The sequence below is a fragment of the Callithrix jacchus genome, chromosome 5 (genome assembly GCF_049354715.1).
Source record: "Callithrix jacchus isolate 240 chromosome 5, calJac240_pri, whole genome shotgun sequence".
In the NCBI taxonomy this organism is placed as follows: Eukaryota; Metazoa; Chordata; class Mammalia; order Primates; family Cebidae; genus Callithrix; species Callithrix jacchus.
In genome coordinates this window covers 68,804,659-68,820,256 of record NC_133506.1, presented here as the reverse complement: position 1 = coordinate 68,820,256, position 15,598 = coordinate 68,804,659, and the positions used below count along the sequence as shown (strand labels likewise).

The window sequence follows — 15,598 nt, the reverse complement described above, 5'->3', positions numbered from 1 at the left end:
GCTGCTTCCTTGAGGGAGGTGGGGCCTCACCTCACCCACTGTGTCCTGGTCAGAGGGTCCAGGGCTCCCTAAGATCACAGGACCGGGACAGGCTATCCATATCCTCATGCCTTCATGCCCCCAAGCCTGTACCTTGCACCCCTCTCCCTGGCCCCCTCTAGGTCACAGGGATGTGGAGCCACGGACATGAATCATGAGTGTGTTGACATCTGGAAATTCACCAATCACCTCTGGATTGTGGCATGAGTCCTCTGTCACCCCACCCACCAGTCTCACCTCAAGGACGTGTTTGTTTTTAGAAAGGCTTCTCTGAGATGGGACATGTTTCCCTGGCTCACACTAACCTTTTCTCCAGGTTCAAAACTCCTCCCTGCCTCTCCTGCAGGCCCAGTCCATGGTCAGGGTTAGGGAAGAGCCTCAAGACCCATTTAGGGAGCTCGGGAGAGCAGGTGTGACAGAGAGGGCTGGGTCAGGCCCCTGAGCTCTCAGCACTAGGGGCTCCACATCAGCAGGAGAGAGAGGGCAGCCTGAGGGTCTGGCCCTGTCCCCTTAGGTCTGCCCTGGTGAGATCTGAGGGTGGTGGCTACAGGACTAGGGGACACCTGGCTGGGCCTGTGGACAGTTGTGCCCCTCTGAAAGCTCGGGGAGCCCAGCTGAGACACCCAATAGGGAGTGGCATTGGGACATTAAGGACTGTGACGGTGGGAGGCTGGGGGAGAAGGACAGGGCCTGGCCTGGGCATCTCAATGGTGAGGCCGGGGGGGCAACAGAGAGTGCAGCTGAAGGCCCAGGAGTGGTGCTGGGAAGGGTTCTGGGCCTGGGAAGGGGAGCCCAGCCTGAAGCCAACCCCTCAGGACTCACAGGATAAAGAGAGGAGGAGCCTGGGGGAGGGGGACAAGGTGAACCCTGAGACCTGCCCCTTCTGGGACGCACCTGAACCAAGCCAGCCCAGAGTGGAGCTGACAGTCTGGGAAAGACAACAGATGGCGTGGGCAGGGAACAGTGGCTGGTAAAAGGGCTGACGCATGACCTGCTTATCTGGCACAGGATGGGAGTTAATGGAAGACCATGCTCCCTGCTCAAAGCAAGGAAGACCTCTCGGAAGCACCAGAATGTGGTCAGACTTGCTGGCTCCAGCCACAGCCTCTTCCCCTCTGTTTACCTATTGTATCTAGAGTAGAGCATGCTCTGTACCTTCAGAGGAAATGCCACACTGCCACAGCTACAGGTCACATGCTTCATGCTTCCCTTTTCACCCCCCATCCCTGAGCACATGCTTCTTTGTTTAAACACTCAATAAATAGTGTGGGTCTCCAGTGCTCGGAGCCTTCCCACTGCTCGCTTCCGCCCCCTGGGAGCCCACCTTGATGCACTCTTACTCTTGTTTCTTAATTTCTTTGTCTCTGCCGACCTTTGTTACTTCCTAGGTTGTATCTGGTCCCTTAGTTACTTCCTAGGTTGTGTCTGGTGAGTCACTTGGGACCCCTCAGTGGGGGAAATTGGTCAGTCCCCAAGGCTCTGTATGGCTCTCCAGAGTCTCTGCTTCCTGCTGGCTCAGTCAGCACTGCAGAGGGTGGATGGGGGGGCCAAGTTGGAGCAGGCAAGACAGTAGGGGGAAGACTGCCAGCACCCCATATCCTGGCTGCTGCTGTTGTGGCTGGAAGGAGGCTGAGGGCTGAAGGCCGACTGCTTTGAGAGCTAGCTGAGGCTGGATGCAGATGGTGGGGCCAGCCCCATGCCTGCAGGGCCTGTGGTCACCTTGTCACCCCAGGCTACTCCCCAGCATAGCTGGGCAGCCCACCGGGAAACCTGGGGGTCTCATTCTTAGGCTCTGACAGGAAGAGGGTCACAGAAGGACCAGGTTGGCTGGAGAGGTCACAGTCTCACAGTCTCTGGGCCAGGCAGGAAGGGGAAGACAGGTAACAGGCAGGGTCAGTGGCCAGGGTGCAGGGAGGGGCAGGTGAACCCTGGGAAGTCAGACCCTGCAAGGCCCATGGAGACTGTCAGGTGGGACGGGCTCCAAGTGCGTCCTCAGGGCCCTGGGCAGCTCTCAGGCCAGGCTCCCTGGACTCTGGTGGATGATGTGGTCACTCCCAAGGCACTGCTGTCAGTCAGGGCTCAGCCACCACCCTGGGTGGCACCCATCCTGTATCAGAACTGGACTTGCTCAGCTCCCACAGAGGGTGTTGCCTCCAGCCCAGGAGGGGCAGCCCCATTGTGCAGCCCGAGGCACTCCATGGGCCCCAAGTGCCCCCCCAGACCAGCCTCGAGCTACCTCTTCTTTCAGGTCCCAGTGCCTCCCGGGCAGTCAGCTCCACAGGGAGGCTCTTGCCTTCCTTCCCTGTGCCTTCTTCTGGGCTGAGACTTAGGGTGGATAGGGATGGGGATGGTCCTCCCTGGGGTTCTCTCTGGGAGGGGGATGGATCCTGGCCTGGGCAGGCTCTCAGCTCTGCCTGGGTTGCCTTACAGTGACAGAACTGTGCCACTTCAGTGTCCTGGAGGTAAAGGTAAGAGCCTGGGCCTGCTGTGTGGGAGGCTGGTCCAGGGACAGGGAATCGGGTAGTGAGACAGCAGGGGGGGCCCACGGGCCCAGGTGGTTAATGGGCCACAGCTGTCACTGGGAGGGGCAGCCATTCCTGCCAGACCCTGTCCCCTGAGGGTTTCACCAAAACCCAAGAACTGCTGGCCCAGAAGTCACTGCCTGTTTGTACCAAGTCCCAAGCTGGAGCCTGGGACTGATCAAAACTCAGGGCTTCTGTGGCCTGAAGATGGTGTGTCCTGGCATCACCAGTCCAGACTGCCAGCTCCAGTTAGTTCAGAGGGTCTCAGCCCCTGGGGTCTGCCCTTTCCTGGCTCCTTCCGGTTGGGTCCCTTCCGGGCCCTGAGGCCCAGGACTCAGCATCCATGTGCCGCTACCAGAAGCCTGACAGCTCTGCTAACTCCATCATGGCCCATTTCCCAGCAAAGACGTCAGGAAATAACACAAATTAAGAAGTGGCTGAAGATGCTCAGAGACTGACCAAAATACAGGAACAGCGAGAAGGTACCACAGGGAGGGAGTGGCCCCCATGACTGCTCTCTGCAGAGCCAGGAGACAGGTGCCCATGGCTGTGACCTGGCACCACCTGCCTCTCAGTGGGTGGGTGGCACCCATCCTCACCATAGGACAGCAGCCCTGTTCACCAGCTTTCCTTGCTGGGGCTGCCCCATGCCCTGTCTCACTGGAGTCTTCTTCTGTCAGTAGCTGTCTCAAAGAGTGTAGAAAGGCATTCCCCTGGAGGTACGGGCCCAGGCACGGTCACTCTTGCTAGACATGGACAAAGTCAAGGCTGAGAACCTGGGGAAATATAGGGTAAGGCTCTCCCACACTCATCCAGGGCAGGGCAAACAGGCCAGGCCATGTCAGGAACCCAGGACTCCAGCTGGAGGGAATGTGGAGCCCAGGTTGGGAGCGGGGGTTCTGGTCAGATGCACATCCAGGCACAGATGGTGACTCAGGCACCACAGGTGCGCTGGGCTCTGCTGACCCTCCCTCACTTCAGAAACAAGACAAAAAGGAGCTTTCTGCAGAAGGAAACCTTCCTTTCCTTCCAGAAGTGCTGACTGTGGGATGGCTGCTGTTTGGGGCAGGGAGTCTTTTGTCTGTTCTGAGGCTGCTTCCTCCTCTTGGCCTTGCCCTACAGGTCATGAAGGAGAAGGGCAAGAGTTCCTCCAGGATCATCGGCCACATCAAGCTAGATGTCAACCACACCCTCCAGAACCACGAGATGTTCATAGAAAGATTCGGGGTCAAGCAAGACCTATGGGGGCTGCAGGGGTGCCAGGGAAGATGGAGCAATCCAGAGGAATGGGGGCTTCCCCAGGGCAGAGGCCAGGGTCACCCAGGAGGGGTGACAGAACCACCAAGGGCTCTCCAGCCCCAGGGAGCAGCCGGCACCATGGACTGAACACCTCCAGGGCTCTAAGCCCTGGGCCAGGCTGGGACATGTGAGGCCAGAATCCAGGTGGCTCCCAAGGAGACGGAAGGCAGCAAAAAAAAAAAAAAAAAATCATACAGAATGGTGAAAAGTGCTCTCCATGGCCCACAATTACCTAGGGCAGGGTCCCACAGGAAGGTGGCAGGATGGTGGGGCTTGGGAGCCTTCCTGGGCAACACTAACAGCCCACAGTACCAGGGAGGGTGCAGGGCCCGGGAAACTCATCCATGGCTGGTGGGAACTCGACAGGGCACAGCCACTTTGGAAGTCACATAGGCCATGGCTCACAAAGCTCAGTGGCCTCATACCACATGTCCCCAGAGTGTCACAGATATTGACCACACTGATTTCAAACTAACGTCCAAGTAAAACCCGCATGCCACGTTCACTGCATAATTGATTGTCACTCACATCCGGAGGTTACCAAGGTGATCTTCAACATGGGAACTGGGGAGGAAGGGGGTTCCACTCTTCAGACAGAGACAACTCAGTGAGGACAAGGAACGAACCCCTGATGCCCACAGGAACATGGCTGGAACTTAGATGTGTCTTGCTGAGGGAATGAAGCCAGACCCAGCAGGCCACACCACAGCAGGATTCCATTCCCTAGGCCATTTGGAAAAGGGTCTAGACCATATTCAAAGACCACAGAGACAGAGAACAGATCAGGACGGCCAGGGCCTGACAGAGCTGGGAGAGGTCGGCTGCAAAGGGAGCATGCTGGGGACTTGGAGGATGAAGGAGCTGCTCCGGGAGGGGCTGCAGTGGTGGACAGGAGGCCCTGCACATTAGTTCAGAACCGTGGAACTTCACTTCCCAAAGACTGGACTTCTGTGTGTGCAAACCGAGAAAAGAAGGAAGAAAAAAATCAACCAGAGTGAAAATGATCACTGATCCAACCGTACACTGCGATATTTGCGTTGCAAGGCATGTGGATTCTACTGAAACAATTCCTAAAAACTCAGGTGTCCGGAAGAGCTCTCTGCTTATTTGGGGGATCACCCGAACCCAGAATTGTGTTTGTGGTCTGGGTTTGTAGACAAAATGAAACTGACAGCATCTGCACAAAACAAACAAAACTCTCTTTTCCCTCTTTTCCAGGCAGCAGGAATTATGTGCCATTCTCGTGGCCTACTCTGCCTATAACCCTGTGAGTATTCCCGGGCAGTGATACTCCTGGGCCATATTCCCATATTCACAGGCATGGGTTTCTCTCGGGAGTGTCGGCACTTCTTGAAAATTCAGTGTTTGTGACCCACCAGAATGTAGTAGGCGGGACTCAAGCTCACTACTGGCAGAAAAGGGTTGAGGCCCAAACTCCTGGTGTCATGTGGACCCAACCACCATGTCTCAGATGAAGAAATGACCTTCCCCTCCTGGTCTTGCCCCAAAGCTTGGGAGCTTGGCAGGGTCCCACGCAGGATGGCCCTCACAGGAGACTGGTTTGACAAGTTGCTGAGGTGCCTGATGGGCCAGGCTCTTGTCATGAAATGAGTCTGCATCCTGAGGAAGGCTCTTCTTCACTGGAAACCTGGAAAGGATACAATTTCCCTTTTGCCCAAACCCCATAGGAGCACAGCAGATAGGGGAGGGGGTCACCCAGGTGGTTACACCTGCTTGGCCCCCACTTTCCAGACCATTCCAGGCAGGGAGAGCAGCTGAGCTGACTTCACGGGCTGCCCACACAGGGTCTGGACCCAGCCACCCTCCTGTGCCTGGCAGGCAGCCCCTGGACTGTTGTTGTGGGACCTTTGTTGGGTGGTCAGCGCCCTGCCGCCTGCCCTCGTGGCAGGTGCAGTTCATAGGTGCTGCCCCAGGTCTGGTACAGTGGCCTCTCCAGCCTGGCCCAGGGGAGAGGCATGAACAATCCCTGCCTGTGCCCTTTTGGGCCATGTGAGCTTGAACGCTCACAGCAGGAGTTCCCCCAGGCTCCTTGTCCACCGAGTTATGTTTGACCTGCTCTGTCCTCATGCCCAGGGCCAGGGGAAGGGGTGCAGAGGCTGCACCTCAAATCCCCTGGGGCCTGAGGCAGGTGTCCCTGAGGACCTCTGCCATCTCTGGTGACGCGAGCCCTCCCAGGTGACATCCTTCTACAGTGACTCTGGCTCTTGCAGGAGATGTGCTACCACAGGGACCTGAGCCGCATCACTGCAATCCTCCTCCTGTATCTGCCCAAGGAGGATGCATTCTGGGTGCTGACCCAGCTGCTGGCCAGTGAGGGGCACTCCCTGCAAGGTAGGTGGACATCTGTCCCTGGACACGGCCATGCCAGGGGACAACCACCCTGGCCAATGAGCCCGACTTCCAGGCAAGGCACCTTCCTTGCATGCCAGCTCATTTGCAGACTCCAGGACATCCCTGCTGAGGTCCCGCAGCATCCTGGGTCTAGACAGGGACCCTCTGACCTCAAGTCTGATGCCTTTCATCCCCAACAGTAGAGGACATCAATACCTCCCCGTGGCCACCCTCTGTCACCCAAAGCCAGCCCCAACTTTTTGCAGGTGTTGCTCACCTCCCTGAGTGTCCTCCTGCCTCCCAGCTGGCTGTGCTCCCAGCCACCTTCCCTCCCCATGGATGGGCCAACAAAGCCAAGATGCCACTGTCTGCCTGTCCCATGTCCTCCAACCTGACCTCACATCCAAGAGATGCCCACATAGCCCTGAGCTCCCACCCTGTTCTCCCTGCTGGCATCTGCCTCATGGTGTCAAAGGCAGGCCTGCCCTCCTAGCACCTGGACCCAGGATGCCACTGGGCAGCACCTCCAGCCAGGACCCATCTCCCTAGGGCTAAGGCCGCATGAGGGGTCACCAGAAGGGAAGGAGGGAGGCCTCAGGGTCCAGTGTCCCCTGCCCTGCCCAGCTTTTCCAGCTGATGCCTCCACATCTTGGGAGTGGGCTCTGATGGAGTAATGGCTGGGGGCTTCTCAGCATTCTACAGCCCAAATACAGCCCCACTGCAGAAGCTCCTATCACACCAGGAGCAGGTGTTGCACAAGTCCTTCCCCAAGATCATGAGACACCTGGTGAGTGGATGACGCCCTCCGCTCCTTTCCAGAGGCCCTGGGTCCCTGGGCCAGGGGAGGCCCAAGCTCCACATGGGGCTGGCAAGAGGCCAAGTCCCAGCCACGGCCTGACCAGAGATGGGCATTCTCCATGGGTTCAGTTAGGTTTCCTTTTTCTGCCCAGGTGGAGGCAGAGGCACTGGGACCAGGGCCAAGCCACAGCTGAGCAGGGCTGAGGGAAGTGTGTCCACTGGGCATCCATACATGGGGCAGGTGTTGGAGCTCTGGCCACTGCCCTGGGTTCTGTCCCTTGGGGAAGGGTCTGGAAGTGGGAGGATTTTAGGGAAACCCAGGGGGCCCTGAGCACCTCTGCTTCTTTCTTCATGGCAAGGAAGGGCTGTGCATTGAGGGTTCCATGCTGACGAGGCTCCTCCCATGTTTCGTTGACGGGGTAAGGAGGCACAGGGAGACCCCAGCCCAGGGACCCTCCTGCCCCGCAGTGTCTGGCTCCCTCAGCCCAGGGGTCTGGCTCCCCCAGGAGGACCCGGCTCACTTCCAGCCTGCAGAAGGCACAGGCAGGTCCCTGCAGGGCACACAAGCCAGGCCCTGCCTGAGAGGGGAGATTTCATGACAGAGGCCAGGGCTCAGGCCCAGCCTTGTGGGCAGACTGGGTGAGGACCTGGCTGGGGAGGGCCCAGGGAAGCCCCAAGTCCTCAGGAAGCCCCTTCTCAGAAGCCACAGTGCTGATGAAATGAGTCCCCCATGAGGAGCTGCAGGACCTTGTCTGACCCAGCCTCATTGCGAGTCTCATCCCATGGAGAGGGGTCCCCAGCATTCCAGCAGACTGAAACCCCAGTAGGCCCCACTCAGGCCACCAGCCCCAGCCTGGAAAGGCCAAGTCCTCCCACACCTGCTGTCCCTACAGAGATCCACAAGGTCACCCTGCGACTGTGGGATGTGCTCAGCTTGGAGGGCGAGCGGGTACTGGTGGCCATGGTGCATGCATCATTCAAAATACACAGGAGTAAGTCACACATGCCTGAGGGTGCCTGGCGGAACACACGGGACAGATCCTGGCTGGCCTGAGGGAAGTGTCCTTACACTGCCTGCTCCATCAGGGGGGCGGGGGATCTGGCCTGGTGGGCTAGACAAGGTATGATGACACTGAGTCCACCCCCAACGTGACCGAGACAAAAGTCAGGAGTGTGGTGCACTTCCCTGCACGGACTTCCCCAGCTGTGGCCTCCTGTGCACAGCTCTACCTGGGGTGGCCAAAAAGGACCCGGCACTACCCAGTGGGAGGTGGGCCTGGTGGAAACAGGGTGTGGGCACCGACCCCTCCCAGGGAACCCTCCTGGCCTGATGCCCACCCTGTCCCTAGAACACCTCATGAAGATTTCCTGGAACACCATCCTCAGGAGCCTTCAAGCCTTCATGAAGGAACTCACAAGGACACACTGGGACCTGCCACCCCCAGGTGGGCTGCAGCTCCAGGTCCCCATTCCAGGAGTGACCTGAGGTTCCTTGAAAGCTCCCCCACCCCAGACTGCACATAGCCCTTGCCCTGGGATCAGCTGACTTCAGGGGCCTCCTCAGTGTCAGGCTAGGGGGCCACATGGGGACCTTGAGGACTCCAGAGAACCAGGCCTGTGGGGCATAGCCCTGAGGAGAACAGACGGTGGTGAGGATGCTGACCATGTCTGTTTCTTTTTTTCAGCTGAGCTCGAGCGAGTGTCCTCAAGAGTATCCTCTGGCATTTGGACTCTCTGTGAGGGGGACAGACTGGCCCTGCCCACCCCTCCAGCTCAGCTCCAGGAGCTCATGCCATCAGCCCACCTGCAACAAAAGCCTGGTCCTCCCCCAGCCTGGCCAGACAAGGCTGTCCCTAAGGCCAAGGTTGAGGCCCATCAGCACAAGGGGGCTTCCCAAAAACCCAGAGCCGGAGGCCCTGTCCCCCGGTGAGGTCAGGCTTTGCATTCCATGGAAATGCCTGTCCAGGAGTTTCGTGCCACTGCTCCACCCACAACTGCCAGTCATGGACCCATGTTTTCTGCACTGCTATTTCCAACATTGCTTTAGGGACTCTGTGGGGGCTTCTCCAGGACCTAGGGCTGCACACTGCACTCTGAAGGGCCCAGAGGCTCAAGATGAGGGCCACCTGTCCCCCACTGATGCCAGGCTTTGCATTCCACAGAAACACTCATCTGGGAGCTCCATGCCACAGAGGAGGGCAGTTCTCCACACAGACCTGCCTGCTGGGGACCCGTGTTTCCTACACTGCCATTTCCAACATGGCTCCTGGGACTCTGTCACTTCTAAATCTTCTGTGAACAGCCCTGGAACTACAAGACAGACCCCGCCCAGCGAGCCCAGTGGGACCCTGACACCAGGTCCTGCCTGGGCTTGACAGAGAGGAGGCACTTCAAGAGAAACCCCAGCAACAAGGTTTCCCCTGCCTGCAACTCCCCTCGGTAGAAGAACAACATGGCATGGGAGGAGCCCAGCTCCAAAGTTTTCCTCTGCCCAGCTGCCTCGAAGACCCAGATGGCTGCTGGACCTTGTTTTCTACTGCCCTTTTATTTTTATTTTATGTTTTTGGCTTCTGGGCCTTGGGAAATACCGCTCCGTGAGGAACCTGGCCCCATCAAGGCCTCTGGAGGGAAGGCTGAGTGTGGGGTTCTCGCAGCCCCAGCCAGCCAGCAGCATGCCCTGGGACCTCTGACCCCACCCGTGGGTCAGAGCCTCTCCCCCAGGGCCCAAGTTTCAGGCCAAGAGGGACCTGGCTTCAGCCCAGGTCCTGGGTCGAGAGGGGCACAGCGGGTCCCCAGGTGACCACGCAGGGGACCAGGGCACTGTGAGCCCTGGGTGCTGCGAGGATTCACATCAGAGAATCTGGGCAAGCCAGCCCAGAGACGCTGCACCTGTGCAGTGATGATATGGGTGGCTGGCACAGGGGTCAACAGCTGTGAACACTGCTGCCTCTTCCTGATGCCATCACTACCATGTGGGCACTCTGCACCCCAGAGCTTGGCTCAGCAGTGCTCTGAGTACCCTGGTCTGCTATGCCAACACGCCACCTGGAAGCTTTGAGGCCCTGCCTGCCACAGCATTCCCCTTCTGAATGCTAGGGGAATTGTCCTGAAGCCTAGCCACTGCTGCAGCCACAGCAGGCACCACTGCCAAGCGCCTTCCAGCCGGGCTTCCCAGAGGGCAGAGGTGCCTCAGCAGCCGAGACCAGGAAGGTAGTTTCATCCACATTTCCATTGTTCCCACCAAAGAGATTCCCTACAGAGGATGCTCTTGATCAAAGGTGGGCAAAATGGCATGCCAGGTGGATGGAATCAGCTCCTTTCCCTGGCCACCACATTATGTTGGGGACAAAGTGGCCATCAGGCAGGCTTGGGACATGAGAGGCTCAGCATGCTGCATGTGGCCTGACCAAGGCTAGCCAGGCCAACACCACTGCCAAGTGCCCCATCTGCTGATGAGAGACTTGATGTCAATTCCTGGGCTGGCGCTATTTCCCAGGAGGACCAGCTGGCCGCCTGTGGGTAGGATGCCACACTGTGGAGGAGGCTGAGATCAGCCTTCACTGCAGGGAGCCCCTACCTGGATACAGACTTGCCTTGCCCATCCTTTCTGTCACCATGATGGCAGCCCACATGGCATTGCTTTTGACCAGGTCATTTCATTCACAGTGAGGGACATGCAGCAGTAACCCCAGACCAAGGAACTAACTGTTCTCACTACATCACCCACCGCCTGGAAGCAAGTGGGCTTACAATCACTCAGTTATGCTGAATTTTATCCTTTCTGTTGGAAACCAGTAGATGGTGCTGACTCCCTCACAGCCAGAAGGTACAGGTCTGAGAGTCAACGTGTGAAAGTGGACAGTGTTCAGTATTACACTTCATCTCTCAGTCACAAAGTTTTCCTATTCCCGTCCTGGAGAAACAGAGCTTTGCTGGTTGGAAGGCCTTAGGACCCAGGCAGACTGAAGCTTCCCCCAGGGGAACACAACAATGGTTCTATTTAATGTGAAGACACTGGACTAAGTCTGAAACCCGGGGCACTCTCTGGTGTTCTTGGTGTTTCCATGTGAAGAAAATCAAATAACTTGCCACAAAGGTTTGCCACAGAGGCATCTGAAAAAAGAGGGGGCAGAACTATTCAGAACTCAGAGGCTTCAGAGTCAAAGATGAGGTTAAGAAGGAGAATCGTGACCCATTGAGGGCAGGGGAAGTATGGGGGTGGCTGGGAGATGCTGTCATAGAGGTCCACCCTGGCCTTGTGATCTATCACAGAACCGTGCACTAGAATAGCTGTGCACATTTTCTCTCCACTGATTATACTATTTCTTTCCATTTGCGACTCTCCAATCACTACCAAACGCACATTGCTATACCAGAGCCTGGGTCTTGCAATCCAAGCCTGGCAAGGATTCCTTCATGTCAAGGGCCTCAGGTGACTTTCACATACACCCAAGGACAGAGTCCTAGATGATGACACCTTCCTCCTCAAAAAAGAAGGAACAAGGGTCAACGAATAGTGAGCCAGTCACGGAGAAGGATAAGATGTGAGTGTGTGGCCTTCCTGACACCCAGGCAAGACTTTGGGCACAAAGCTGGGCTGCAGCTCTGGCCACTGACTTGGACCAGGGATGTCCCCATTCAGGCCGGTCTGTCCTGGCTGCTCTTCTCCCTCCTGCCACCCTCTCTTTCAGTCTGTGTTTGGAAGGGAGAACCTGCCAATTTTCAGAAGAAAACGTAGCTTTGTTATGACATAGGAAAGACTGCAAGTTATTAGGGGAGGAGCAGTCAAACAGCTCCTGAAAATGAGGGGGAAATTAGGTGTAAATATGCTGGTAATAAAGTCTGGAACCATAGCACGGTGATTAGAATGTTGTTATTACAATTTTTGTTTTCAAAGTTATCGTAAACAAAACAGTCTCTTGAATTGTCAAAAGTACAGCAATTTTACACAATGAAAAGCATACACACCAACCCAGGATAAATTACACTTGGGTCTATATGTTGCAGTGGTGCTGGCACAAAAGGAAACATCCAGGGAGGTTCCAGTGCCTACCAGGGAGCCCAGACTCACAGAGGGCCCTGGGAATGGAGGGAGGTTGCATACCACTGAGCTTAAAGCACTCCATTCAGGCATCTGAAGACAGAAAGCCCATTTATCTTCCTGTGAAGCACTGAAACGACAGCTAGCATCTCAGAAATGCAGGCGATTTTTTTTAAATTTTTTATTGGATTTTAGATTTTGGGGTACATGAGCAGAGCATGCAAGGCAGTTGCGTAGATACACACATGGCAGTGTGCTTTGCTTTTCTTCTCCCCTTCACCCACATTTGGCATTTCTCCCCAGGCTATCCCTCCCCACCTCCCCCTCCCACTGGCCCTCCCCTTTCCCCCCCAATAGACCCCTGTGTTTAGTACTCCCCTTTCTGTGTCCATGTGTTCTCATTTTTTATCACCCGCCTATGAGTGAGAATATGCGGTGTTTTTCATTTTCTGTTCTTGTGTCAGTTTGCTGAGGATGATGTTCTCCAGATTCATCCATATCCCTACAAACGAAACAAACTCATCATTTCTGATTGCTGCATAATATTCCATGGTGTATATGTGCCACATTTTTCCAATCCAGTCTATTATCAATGGGCATTTGGGTTGATTCCAGGTCTTTGCTATTGTAAACAGTGCTGCAATGAACATTCGTGTACACGTGTCCTTATAGTAGAACGATTTATAGTCTTTTGGATATATACCCAGTAATGGGATTGCTGGGTCAAATGGAATTTCTATTTCTAAGGCCTTGAGGAATCGCCACACTGTCTTCCACAATGGTTGAACTAATTTACACTCCCACCAACAGTGTAAAAGTGTTCCTTTTTCTCCACATCCTCTCCAGCATCTGTTGTCTCCAGATTTTTTAATGATCGCCATTCTAACTGGCGTGAGATGGTATCTCAATGTGGTTTTGATTTGCATCTCTCTGATGACCAGTGACGATGAGCATTTTTTCATATGATTGTTGGCCTCATATATGTCTTCCTTCGTAAAGTGTCTGTTCATATCCTTTGCCCACTTTTGAATGGGCTTGTTTGTTTTTTTCCTGTAAATCTGTTTGAGTTCTTTATAAATTCTGGATATCAGCCCTTTGTCAGATGGGTAGACTGGGAAAATTTTTTCCCATTCTGTTGGTTGCCGATCCACTCTAGTGACTGTTTCTTTTGCCGTGCAGAAGCTGTGGAGTTTGATTAGGTCCCATTTGTCTATTTTGGCTTTTGTTGCCAATGCTTTTGGTGTTGTGTTCATGAAGTCCTTGCCTACTCCTATGTTCTGGATAGTTTTGCCTAGATTTCCTTCTAGGGTTTTTATGGTGCCAGGTCTTATGTTTAAGTCTTTAATCCATCCGGAGTTAATTTTAGTGTAAGGTGTCAGGAAGGGGTCCAGTTTCTGCTTTCTGCACATGGCTAGCCAGTTTTCCCAACACCATTTGTTAAACATGGAATCCTTTCCCCATTGCTTGTTTTTGTCAGGTTTATCAAAGATTGTATAGTTGTATGTATGTTGTGTTGCCTCCGGTGCCTCTGTTTTGTTCCATTGGTCTATATCTCTGTTTTGGTACCAGTACCATGCTGTTTTGATTACTGTAGCCTTGTAGTATAGTTTGAAATCCGGTAGTGTGATGCCCCCCGCTGTGTTCTTTTTGCTTAGAATTGACTTGGCTGTGCGGGCTCTCTTTTGGTTCCATATGAAGTTCATGGTGGTTTTTTCCAGTTCTGTGAAGAAAGTCAGTGGTAGCTTGATGGGGATGGCGTTGATTCTGTAAATTACTTTAGGCAGTATAGCCATTTTCACGATATTAATTCTTCCTAACCATGAACATGGAATGTTTCTCCATCTGTTTGTGTCCTCTCTGATTTCGTTGAGCAGTGGTTTGTAGTTCTCGTTGAAGAGGTCTCTTACGTTCCTTGTGAGTTGTATTCCAAGGTATTTTATTCTTTTTGTACCAATTGCGAATGGCAGTTCGCTCTTGATTTGGTTTTCTTTAAGTCTGTTGTTGGTGTAGACGAATGCTTGTGATTTTTGCACATTGATTTTATATCCTGAGACTTTGCTGAAGTTGCTTATCAGTTTCAGGAGTTTTTGGGCTGAGGCAATGGGGTCTTTTAGGTATGCTATCATGTCGTCTACAAATAGAGACAATTTGGCTTCCACCTTTCCTATTTGAATACCCTTTATTTCTTTTTCTTGCCTGATTGCTCTGGCTAGAACTTCCAGTACTATATTGAATAGGAGTGGTGAGAGAGGGCATCCTTGTCTAGTGCCAGATTTTAAAGGGAATGCTTCCAGTTTTTGCCCATTCAGTATGATATTGGCTGTTGGTTTTTCATAAATAGCTTTTATTACTTTGAGATACGTTCCATCGATACCGAGTTTATTGAGGGTTTTTAGCATAAAGGGCTGTTGAATTTTGTCAAATGCCTTCTCTGCGTCAATTGAGATAGTCATGTGGTTTTTGTTTTTGGTTCTGTTTATGTGGTGAATTACGTTGATAGACTTGCGTATGTTGAACCAGCCTTGCATCCCCGGGATGAATCCTACTTGATCATGATGAATAAGTTTTTTGATTTGCTGTTGCAACCGGCTTGCCAATATTTTATTGAAGATTTTTGCATCTATGTTCATCATGGATATTGGCCTGAAGTTTTCTTTTCTCGTTGGGTCTCTGCCGGGTTTTGGTATCAGGATGATGTTGCTCTCATAAAATGATTTGGGAAGGATTCCCTCTTTGGTGTTCATTTCTATGTGTAGTGCCTCTTTCAGGAGCTCTTGTAAAGCAGGCCTGGTGGTGACAAAATCTCTGAGTACTTGCTTGTTCGCAAAGGATTTTATCTTTCCTTCACTTATGAAGCTCCGTTTGGCTGGATATGTAATTCTGGGTTGAAAGTTCTTTTCTTTAAGAATGTTGAATATTGGCCCTCACTCTCTTCTTGCTTGTAGGATTTCTGCTGAGAGATCTGCTGTGAGTCTGATGGGCTTCCCTTTGTGGGAGACCCGACCTTTCCCTCTGGCTGCCCTTAGTATTTTCTCCTTCATTTCAACCCTGGTGAATCTGACGATTATGTGCCTTGGGGTTGCTCTTCTTTCGGAATATCTTTGTGGTGTTCTCTGTATTTCCTGTATTTGAGTGTTGGCCTGCCTTGCTAGGTTGGGGAAATTTTCCTGGATAATATCCTGAAGAATATTTTCCAGCTTGAATTCGTTCTCTTCGTCCCCTTCTGGTACACCTATCAAACGTAGGTTAGTTCTCTTCACATAGTCCCACATTTCTTGGAGACTTTGTTCATTCCTTTTTGCGGTTTTTTCTCTAATCTTGGTTTCTCCTTTTATTTCATTGAGCTGATCTTCGACTTCTGATATTCTTTTTTCTGTTTGGTCAATTCGGCTGTTGAAACTTGTGCATGCTTCGCAAAGTTCTTGTCTTGTTTTTTTCAGCTCCTTTAATTCATTCATATTCCTCTCTAAGGTATCCATTCCTGTTATCATTTCCTCGAATCTTTTTTCAAATCTTTTTTCAAGGTTCTTAGTTTCTTTGCATTGAT

At 53.4% G+C, this 15,598-nt stretch overlaps 1 pseudogene; it reads left to right on the top strand.

Moving 5' to 3' along the window:
* Positions 1-1,993: 1,993 nt before the first annotated feature.
* On the top strand, positions 1,994-6,991 carry LOC100390975 (TBC1 domain family member 26-like; annotated as a pseudogene).
* The last annotated feature ends 8,607 nt before the right edge of the window (positions 6,992-15,598 follow it).